An 11,515-nucleotide genomic window follows, 5' to 3' on the forward strand; every position below is an offset into this window, starting at 1 on the left:
TGTTTTTATTACAATGTCATAAGTAGAATTTGGCATTTTAAATCTAAACAAAAATGCTATTACATTTTATGAAATTGTGTGCATATAATTTTTGATAATCTGTGTTTTAATCATTCATAATACCTCAAGTAATATTTTATTTTAATATTTAATCTATGTGGAATTTAATTTAAATTCATACAAAAACTGATATAGTTTTATAAATTAATTTCGAAGTCGCATCTTAATGATTAAAAATATTTCAATAAGTAATTATTTTTTATAATAATAAGCTACTTCCATCAAAAAATCCCTAAAACCCCCTGGTTCTACGTTGTTTTAGCCCAGACATGCATTATTTATACCGTGCTATAGTAGCTGTTTTTGTAAAGTAGTTAAGCTTAGAGATATTGAAAAAAAGCATTTTCTGCAAAGCTTTTTTAGAAAAGTTAACCAAGATGTATTGTGCAGTACATATTCATTACATTTTTAAAGTATTCGAAGTATTCATGTATTCTATAATTCAAAGGAAATAAGACAAATATACTATAGATTTTAACGATAATAATTACAAGTAACGGATGGAATTCGCATATTGAAAATTTTTGAAACAAATAACCTTATCTATAGATAGAAAGAAAATAATGTTTATGCGGCTAATGATTTCTATCAATTTGGTTAATATATTTAGCGATATAGAACGAGTATTTTTTCGATGATCAAACCTATAATTTAAAAATAGATTATTTTATAAGGGTATAATTCATCTTAATAAGCTCGATTGTTCTATGATTGATTAAACACTGCATCTAACTTGTTAATGTCATTAGTTAATTTTACAAAACACAGTCTACCTGTATTATTAAAACGAAAATTACCGTATTATTCATGTCTTATAATAATTTCAATCCGGCGCTAAATATTAGGTTCCTTTAGATTATGTAGGATGAAAAGGTATTATATTAATATCAATTTATCAACAGATATCACCAATTATATCCAAAAATTATTTGTTTAGGCAATAGTGCTAAGCATTCCCGAATTTATTATGATTTTTTAAGCACTATTATATTTACACCTGTAAAAATTAAATGATAAAATTATGCATCTACTTATTTTCTCCCTATTATGAATGACGAAATATTTGCCCCTTACAACAGAAGAACGAAAGAGATATTCTTACAGCAATAAACTTAAAAAAATAAATAGAGTTTAATCTTATATCTTCTGATGGATGAGTTTTCGAAGTAATATATCAAAAGCGTCTTATATAAGCAACAAAATAAATACTGTGGATAATCAAGAACCTTGATACATTCTTTTTCTGTATAGTATGATATATTTGGGAATTTTTAGACTTAACTTATATGGTTTGAGATTTTAAAATAAATTCAGAGACTAATATTTAGATAAAACTGTTATTAATAAATTAAAATATGGTTTTATTCGTGGGTTAGTTATGATATTGTAATTTTCGGTTTTATTAATAAGTTTAAGTTGATTAATTTATGGTGAACATATTCTTTTTACCTTGACAATCTCTTTCTAGCTATAATCTCCTATATTTTCAAGAAATATCATTTTAAGCGGCTTTACAAAGATTATTAGCTACACTTTTTTTGAGACTTCAAATCCTTTCATTGCTCATTTACCATAGATGGATTACAAAAAAATATTGTGTATTAACATGATTGATAGCCCAAAATATATTATAACAAAATATTATATGTTGACAAACTTTTCATTAATCCAATGGATCAAGGTATAAATACTGCTACTTACATTAATTTTGACACGAGAATATATATAAATTTAGACTCGTTGTTGAACAAAATTATTGGAAGAAGATCATTAGCATAGTAAATAATTGCATAAATGTAAAACCCACAAATGAAGTATAAAAAACAAAAATACGTTTAATGGTTAATAATAGGAAGATTTCCGAATAAAATACTATCTTCCAGAATAGCGCCATCGGGTATCTGTATAGTGCTATTTTCATCGGCTATTATTATTACAGTACCTTTCAAGACAACATTCTTGCCAAACTTCACATTGCCACTCACTGTTAAATGATCAAGATCTACAACATCGGGAATACCATTAAATCGTTCCAAATACTTATTCACGTTTTTGTAATATGGACCAACGAGGCTGACGATTGGATTCCCCGAATAAAATCTTTTGGGATTAACGATCAAAGATCCTTTTTCTTCAATAAACATATTGCTCTGTACCAAGAAAAGATCAGACGTTGTTTTAACAGGCAAGAATCTTGTTCTGGGCACTATCATTCCCTTAGCCTTTTCAAAATGCTTGATAGCTGCACCGATTGCCGTTTCTAATTGTATGACTTTTTCATTCGTCTTTGGTAGTTTCTTTGTGTTTTCAATAATATCAAGTTCAATCGGACCTTTCTCTAAAATCTTTTTTAGCGCTTTAAGATTTATCCATACAGAATTTGTATTAAAAATTTTAAATTTTCTGACACTTGTAAAGTCTGATTTGTGCTGTGCGGGTACTTGTGCAATTTCAAGTAAGGTTAGATTTTCATTGTATTCTATAATTGTTCCGCCCTTAACATCTGCTCGTGTTTTTTCTGTCACCTCCATTAAAAAATCAACATCGTTTTTTACAACATAATCAAGAATTTTGAAATCTATCGTGGCTGCAAGATTGTCAATATTACTGACAAAGAGATATTCCTTCCCTTCTGCCAATAATGCATCAAGCTCACCACTCGCTTTTAAAGAATGGAAAAGATCGCCATGACCTGGAGGATATAAAGCAGCATCTCTAAAACTTGGGCATACAGGTAATAAAGAGTCGGCATAAAGTCTTGGATAGACACTTTGAGAAAATACTCTGATTCCCGAATATCTTTTTATCAATTTGTTCGTGACTTTTTGGGTGTTAAATGAATTCATCAAAATGAGTGGAACTTTGATATTGTGCTTCTTGTTTAAATCATCTATATGTTTAACACACATATCTAAAAAATTCTCTCCCCCTCGTACATGTATAGAACTTTTTGGTCCAACACATCCCATTGTTGTTCCGAGCCCACCATTCAATTTCAATACTGCAAGTTTGTCCAAAAGACTCTTTTTATCTATATTTTTAATTTCTAAATCATCATATCTAACTATGTTTTCATCCTTTGGAGGCATAATTTTACTCCATACCATCTTCTTGTCTCGATTTTTTATATACCGCTCAAAAATTTGATAGAAATTATCAAGATCTACACGAGTTGATTTGTATGAAGGCGAATCAGCGAGACTGTCTAACTCTTCTCGCATACTATCTGCGAGGTTCTTAATTCGCTTTTCTTTATTTTCTGCATCATCTTGAATTAGTGGTGTCTCTCGGTTGTCGATCATTTAAATTTTATCGAAATAACTTATTTATATCTTTCGTGTTTTTCTGTGACCAATCTTATACAATTTTTTAGAAATTTAATTACTCCTTTACATACAGCAAAAAATTAAACAAATAGTTTTTCTCAAAATATATTATCCAATAAAAAATCTATTATTATTGATCTTAATTTATCAAAAGAATGTTTTATTATCTCTTAAAATGTCCACAAGTCACGGGATTCAGTTCTTATTAATCTAGAGTATATTTGTGCCTTCGTCCTTTCATCTAATTACAATAATCTTTACATTCATTCATAAAGTTTTTTTTATATTCTCCTTTAATACATACATTTCTGCATAATCTACGGTTTTGATGAAGATGATTATTATTGGTGATCTCATTAATCGCATTAAAATATACCAGCCTGTTTGGATTGTTGGTGCGAATGAAAGTAAATCATGTAACCATATTAAAATCAATCGTGCACGCATATAGGTTTTATTGTCTAATTGCTATAGTCGTAGAGGATACCGTCATGTATAAGTTTGATATTAAGATAAGCAAATACTTGACAATTAATGGATTGCTTAGTAATAATAGATAAAGTTCATTGAATTTTTTAGTTGAACATAAATTTGGTTTTAAATAAAAATATACCCTGAAACGTATAAAAACTATAGGATTTAGAAAACCCTTGATCTAATAGGTCTTGGAAAGGAGAGGTATCAAGGAAGATGCAAGAGAAGAGAATACAGCCAAGTTACCTAGGTTTTATAATGTTACCATTGGAAAAATCGCTAAATGCTGATGAGCAAGTCTCAAATTACAATTCTAAAATAACTCATAAATAAAAAGATAATAGCATTTAATGAATTAAAAAAATATACATTAAAAATTGCAATTAAGAACTTACAAAACTGCATTTAAATTCACAACTTAAATTTGTGTTTAAAATAGCCAATACATCGATAACACTTTAATAAAATAGAAGCGTCTAAGTTTGGATAGTCCCATAAAAAATGAAGCATTTAGATATGTTATATGCCAAAGATATGTTAAATTTAAGAAAAATAATCGTTTTTTTACTTTTAACAGCTTTCTGAATTAATTTATTTATCAATGCTATCACAAAGATAAGATTATATATTCAAATTTTTCATCTTTTTTTTAAATACTATTCTAGGCTATTAATTTGTACATGTATTATCTTATCATCTTAAATAATACTTTTTTTTGGTGGCGCATTTATGTTAAATCACATAAAATTCTACTGCAGAATACTGTTTGAACAATATGAATATAAAATTTTTATTTTCTCGTATACAGCTGTGTTGTAACTAATATAAGTGACACCGGCAGCTTTAATTATATAATATGTAGTAATGTGCTTTCTGGTAATTTTAGCTTGATATCTACAATGAAACAATTTTTCTCGCATAGTGTAGATATTTTTTATAAAATTATTAGTCGAAAGAGCTGCAAATTATAGTTAAGATAAAATGAATTTAAATAGTTTTTAAAAATAGCTTCATTTCACTGCATAAATAATTCATGATACAGATATGGGATTATGGGCCAGGACAATAATATAAGTTTGTTTTAACCACCGTTTTGGGTGATTTAAATGCTATATTCAAATTAACATTGAAATTCCACTTTACTAATATATAAAAGAATTTCTAGCGATAGGATTTTATATTCCTTGTAACTATGTGAAATTCTATGCGAATATTATAAAATACATATTTTTATAAAAAATTAGTAATTTTAATTCTTAATAAATAGAAAATGTAAATGATCAGCTGAATTTATATAAGCGATTAAATTTGACTTATAAAAAAATGTTTTTTTCTGTATATTACTTATTATATGATAGTTCATATTTTGGTATGAATTTTTTTATAAATTATACAATATAATGGCATTGAAAACGATATGTAATGCATTCATTGCATTTTTTAAAAGGAAAATGAGATTTTCTGGATGGGGGAAATGTTAAGATTTTAAATTTTATAGAAATGTAAAAAGGTAGGGAGAAATTTATACAAATACATCTTTTATGTATCAATAAGTGGGATAAGGGGTCGCACAATTCCACAATTTTTATTCTAAAGAGTTGGGAATTCATTTATAGGTGCAAATATAGACAATAAAATCCTGGTGGCGATGCTTCAATGTGCAAATATTTGATCTAAAATCTTCAATACAATAATTAAAGATTCAAAAACTTCTGACACAAGAGCGTATATAATTACCAAAACGGTAGTTAATGCCGCTTAACTGCAAAAAATAAACAGCACTGTTATGCCGACCCACAGTAAAACAAAGCTTTCGGTCATTAACACACATTTTATTTTGAGGCTGAAAGAACTTGACTCGATTCTAGAACGCTAGTGCACGTAGACAAGAACAGTATTAATATAATGGAGATGCTTCCCGCAGCAGTGATCTGATTGGCGTGGTAGAACACCGTTTATGTCTAATAAAAACAAAAATGTTTTGGAAGACACTGTAATCTATAAAATTAACAGTTAAACAGGGTAAATGATAATATTGCAAAACCATGAGAACAATGCTATAAAAACGTAGAAATTATTGCTTGGTTGAAAAAGAGATAATGGTAATATTACAAAAAAAAATCTAAAAATACATTTAAAGGATATTTAGCTGCGCTTTTCAATTATTTATAATTTAACATGGTATTTTAATGTTAATAATTTTTTTAAAGCAAAAATAAAAATCAATAAATTATTTAAATCCCCTGTTGAGATTATGTATGAGGTTAGGAACTTTCATAGAAATTTAATGTAAGCATAAAGTAAAATAATAATGAAATATATTTGTATTTACAAAAAAACCGTTATAATTAACCAATGGTTCGAAGACTAAAGAGATCAATAATTCAAATAATTTATAATTTTATAAAACTCGACAATTCGAGTATAAAATATATAGATAAATGTAACTATTATTATATCATGATTTTACCTTTATTTAATGCCCATGAACATTATACTACAATGATGGTTTGCATCATAGGAATGGTAATAAAATTTCCTATAAAGTAATACGCATATAAAGATATTCAATAAATAATTTAAAATTTTTTACATTATTAACAATATATTTAGGGATTGATTTTATTGCTAATTCTTAAAACATGTTCATTCTTCCATTTTAGCAGCAGACTTTTTTGTATTTACGCCTTTAATTTTATAAAACACATATTCCTGAAAGTACAAGATATCACTAGAGATTCATATGGGAATTTTTCTCGAGGCTTACATTTTATAAAGTCAATAAATTCCTTGTATTCTTATAAACTTTTAGTTTGGGATTAAGATATGTTTTACGTGAATATGATCATATTTATGGCTATTTTATAAATATATTTGTTTTTATATGAACTCATAGAAAAATAACAAAAACCAAGCTTTATTTCGTCTATTATTTAGAGTTTATGCAGAAATTTATTTTTTTTGTCTTAGATTTATAGAATTTGATATTCGGAACTTGAATTCTTCATTTCCTTTTGTAAATATAAAATTTAATGTATATTTGAATTCCAAATATTGTTATATAAACTGTTTTGGCAAAATTGAAATATTGTGCTTGAATTATATATAAAATATATTCCCAATTTTTATATATTTATTTTATCCGAATTAACTTTAAAATTTAAAATAGACTGAAAATACATCAGATTTTAGGGAAAGGGTTTAATTCAATTGAAACTTCCATATTCTTAATTAATGGCATTTTAAAATTCTTAAATCATACAAGCTAATTTAGACCCCAAACATGAAGTCTATTATCTCCACATCTTTGTCACTGCGGCATTTAAAAAAGTTAACAAAATCAGGGCCAACAATTTCATATAATTTAAATCTATTAAAATTTAAATCCATGATAAAAATGTTTGATTTGACTTTTTTATCTCCGATTTTCTCTGTTTTTTTTACTTTATAGGTTTCATGATTTATTTTCTTGGCCTCCAAAGCATTTTCGATCCATCTTTCATCTAAAAAATATAGAGATATTATGTATTTTTCAATGGGAAAGGGAATTCTGATAATATTATTGTAATTAAACGAGACCATGAACGGTGGAAATTTTATTAAATTATTTGCAAGTTTTTTCAAAGTATCTTGAAATTTCCATATCCACAAATCAAGTGGAATTTGTGTAAGAATCGTCTAATAAATATATGTATTTTAATTTTCTTTTCTTTTACTGATTTGTTTAAACTATTGATCTGAGCATCGATCTCATCATAGTTTGTACTTTTGTACATAAAATATGGATGACCAAGTTTTTATCGATTTGTAATCGCTACAATAAGCCTTTTTTCCCTATTAATGTATTTTTGAGTTGTTCCTTATCATTTGAACTCAATTCATTGTATTCTTCAAGTTTTATATTTGTAAAAATATAAATAAAGGATTGAGACAAAATAAAATTTCCTGCGTTCTAATATTCGTCACGATTTCGCGCATTTTTTTTTTCTGAAATAAAGAATATATACAAACCTCTTCTTTGCGTTATTTAATTTTACTCGATACTCTATTAGTTTTGTTAGATCTTTTGCGTTAGTAAAATTTTCGTTTTATAATTAGAAATTTTAAATATTCGCTGTTTCCGGCAGGGTATTTTTAAAATGTTCTAAAATACCATATTGCAAGCAACCATTAGCCGATAAAAGTGCTGAAAATTATATATTTATCCTAAATTTTTTACCAAATTAAGTTCTACTTCTTCAGTAGGACGTTTAAAAGGTTTCCCGAGTAAAGATTGTATTTTCTTTTGAATATTGTAAAAATAAAAAGAATTTGTATGTATTTGTGGTTTTTTTTTGCTGATTCATTAACGTGTCTAATGCATGATATATTTTCTATGGCATTCAAATTATGTATAACTTGCGAATGTATAACATCCAAAAAATTGGACTATAATACGCTATTTTCCGTTTGAAATATTTCGATATCATCGATGTGTTGTGTGGCACAAATATCTGATTTCTAGCTACTTTGTGTTGAAAAAATATATACTCTTTCTATTCTATGGGTGTAGTCTCTGTGGATACTCGGGCCGCATATAATATTTTTATTGCCATTTTATAATCGAAAATTATTTTTAAGAAAAAAAATCAAATTTTCTTTAGAATAGAATTTACATTTTACTGAATTTTCTTAAGAAATATCCTATATTCCTTGATTTTCTTGGCAAATTGAACTATCCAGGTCATTCTGTCTCGAATATCTAATGAAAATCCTTCAAATTCGTCATCTGTTATAGTTTACTTGCAGATATAATTTTGAGTTCTATTCAGATCTGATGAAACAGATATATACTGATTTCAAACACCAATATAAATTTTTGTGTCGGTTTAGATATTTTTTCAATAACATACTTGCGATCGAATATATTTTAGCTGTCACCATTTTTTACGTACTGTTGAGCAGCTGTTCTAGCTTATGTGCCTAAATATAGAGGTAAAAAATCGAATTTATATTTTTATTTTATTTTAATTACAAAGCTGCTTGAAATTATATAGTTGATCATGATGATATAGAATTTTGGTTGTGTTTTATATTCTATGGATAATATTAAAATTTTGTCATCTTAATTTAAAGACCATAACAAAAGTATTTATTTTTATTTTGTGCATTAATAGAGTTAATTTAAGTTTTTTTTGTTTAAAAATTTAGCGATAAATGCACAAATTTTGAAGATAAACAAGTCTGTAAAGAGGGGCTAATGTGCGATTTAAGACCAAAGGGTTATAAACCAAGTTATATTATCTTGTATATTATTACCATTGTTTCCTTATATTTATAATCAATGTCAAGAATTACGAATTAAGATAAAAAAACAGCATTTCAATCGTTCATATTTTCTAATATATGCATTAGAATTGCATAACGAAAACTATGAAGAGATGGCAAAAAAGAAAAAACATCAATGGTTCCAGTAAAAGGCTGGAAAAGGATCATATATTCATGTATAGGACAGAATACACTTCTAACCCGCCTATAATGAAACAATCAAAAAACGTATGTATTTTAAAGATATATATTCAAGAATATTTATATAAATTCTTTTGCGCTTTAAGCTATACTAGGTCTTGTATTGGCTAAAAACATGACTTCTTGAAACTATTTTTCAAGAAAATTTTATTACGTATTGAAGAAGAAATTATTAAAATAGGTTTGAGAAAAGGGAAGAATAGCTTGGTTATAAAATTTGATTGTGAAAAACCAAAAAAACTAAAATAAAAAGCGAGTCATTTGGGGATCTATGCAGAATTTAGAGAAAAAGATAATTTTTCTATATTAAAATCAAAATAAAGTAAATTATAAGTCAAAGTCGGTAATCTATACATAATGGAATACAAAAGAAAAAAAAGTGCCATTTAACAACGTAAATACCAAAGCCGTAACAATATTGTGAAAACATATCAGTATCAACAACATGTAATATAAAGTTTTAATTGTCATAATTTACATTGCATCTAATAGACGCATAAAATTGCCATCAAGAGCTAATAAACAAAAAAAAACGTCACTATAATAAAGAAGAAAAAATTCAAATAAAACATGGAAAAGAATTTCTATTGCAAATGCGGAAGCGATCAGTCTATTGCAAAATTTTTTTTTCTTTTAAAATTAAGAGACAGCAGAATAAAATTATAGACCGAAATTCAATCTTGCACGAAGTATCCCATAAAAATCAAAAATACTAATATAAAAAAATCATAATGAGCAATATTATATAAGTATAAGTTTCAACGTCCCAAAAAAATTTTAATTAAGCGTAAACATAGATCTAAGGATTTCGGAAAAAAAATGGGAGGAAAACAAAGTTAAATAATTCGATAAAAAATATGCTAACGAGTCTAATCATAGAATATCTATAATTTGTTCCTTTTTTTGCCTGTAATATAAAAAAATATCATATATCTGTCTAACTGGAAAGCTGCTGGGTAATATATATAAAAAATCTCTATTTTTAATATATATTTTTTAAATTAATTAATTTATATTATATCTCCGATATATGCTCGAGAATCGAATTTTTGGATAACAATTCTCATTCTCAAGGATGATATCAAATATGGAAGCGATTTTAGGGCTACAACCTGTATGATATGCGAATATAAATTTCCCACAGGTGCTAATGGCAAAGAAATGTATTTTGAAGCAGAAAATCGCAAGCATTTGATAATAAATTAACTTGATTTACTTACTTGAATTCAATAAGCCAAAGTACATGTTAAAGCGCCAATAAATAAGAAATATGATAGAAGACTAAGGACTATATGTATATATTGAAAGAAAAAGTATTATATAAAAATAGTGAGCACTAATATGGAGGCATGTAAACTACATATACCAACACTTGAATATAGTCAAAATGCGTGCTAACTATAAATATATAATTTTAGTGCGGTATACTAAAAAAGCCCTTCTAAATAAACGTGTACACAAGTTATTTACGGGCCGTTAGTTTATTACCGTTTCTATTTGTTTTAGGCATAGATTCAGCAATTAGAATACTAAAGAGAAGTTTCCTATAATAAACATATCACATAAATATCTTTTTATAAATCATACATTTATAGATCGAAAACTTAAAAATGATTTTTTATATTCTGAAAACTTACTAATTATGGCAGATTATATAAATAATTTCTTTATTTTGCAATGGATTGAAATATATAAATCTAAATAAGCATCAAATTCTCAAGGAAGTAGTAGATTAACAACTTTAATGGATGGAAACGATCGAAATAATACATTAATCACAGAATATATATAATATGCAATAAAGGGTCAAATATTTGAGATTGGATTTTTTCTGGTAGTTCTAATCTAGCCACAACAAGTCTTAACGTATTAAAATCCAAGTAATTTTTTTCGGAACAAGCATTATCACTTTTATACTACAATTATAGTGTTTATAAACTAAAATAATAGTATAAGGAAAAATATAATAAGGGATCTATTTATATGTAGCCAATAAACAGTGCTAGAGTTTATTTCAGATGCAAATGTACTAAAATTAAAATATAGATCTTGATTTGGTATTAAATAGAATGACTTATCTGCTTTACAATATATTGACCACATATAATATTATAAATGAAGAATTATAACAAATACAACATATATAA

This window comes from Rhyacophila brunnea, unplaced genomic scaffold, assembly GCF_057557595.1.
Source record: "Rhyacophila brunnea isolate RB1 unplaced genomic scaffold, BYU_Rbru_1.0 scaffold_111, whole genome shotgun sequence".
NCBI lineage: Eukaryota > Metazoa > Arthropoda > Insecta > Trichoptera > Rhyacophilidae > Rhyacophila > Rhyacophila brunnea.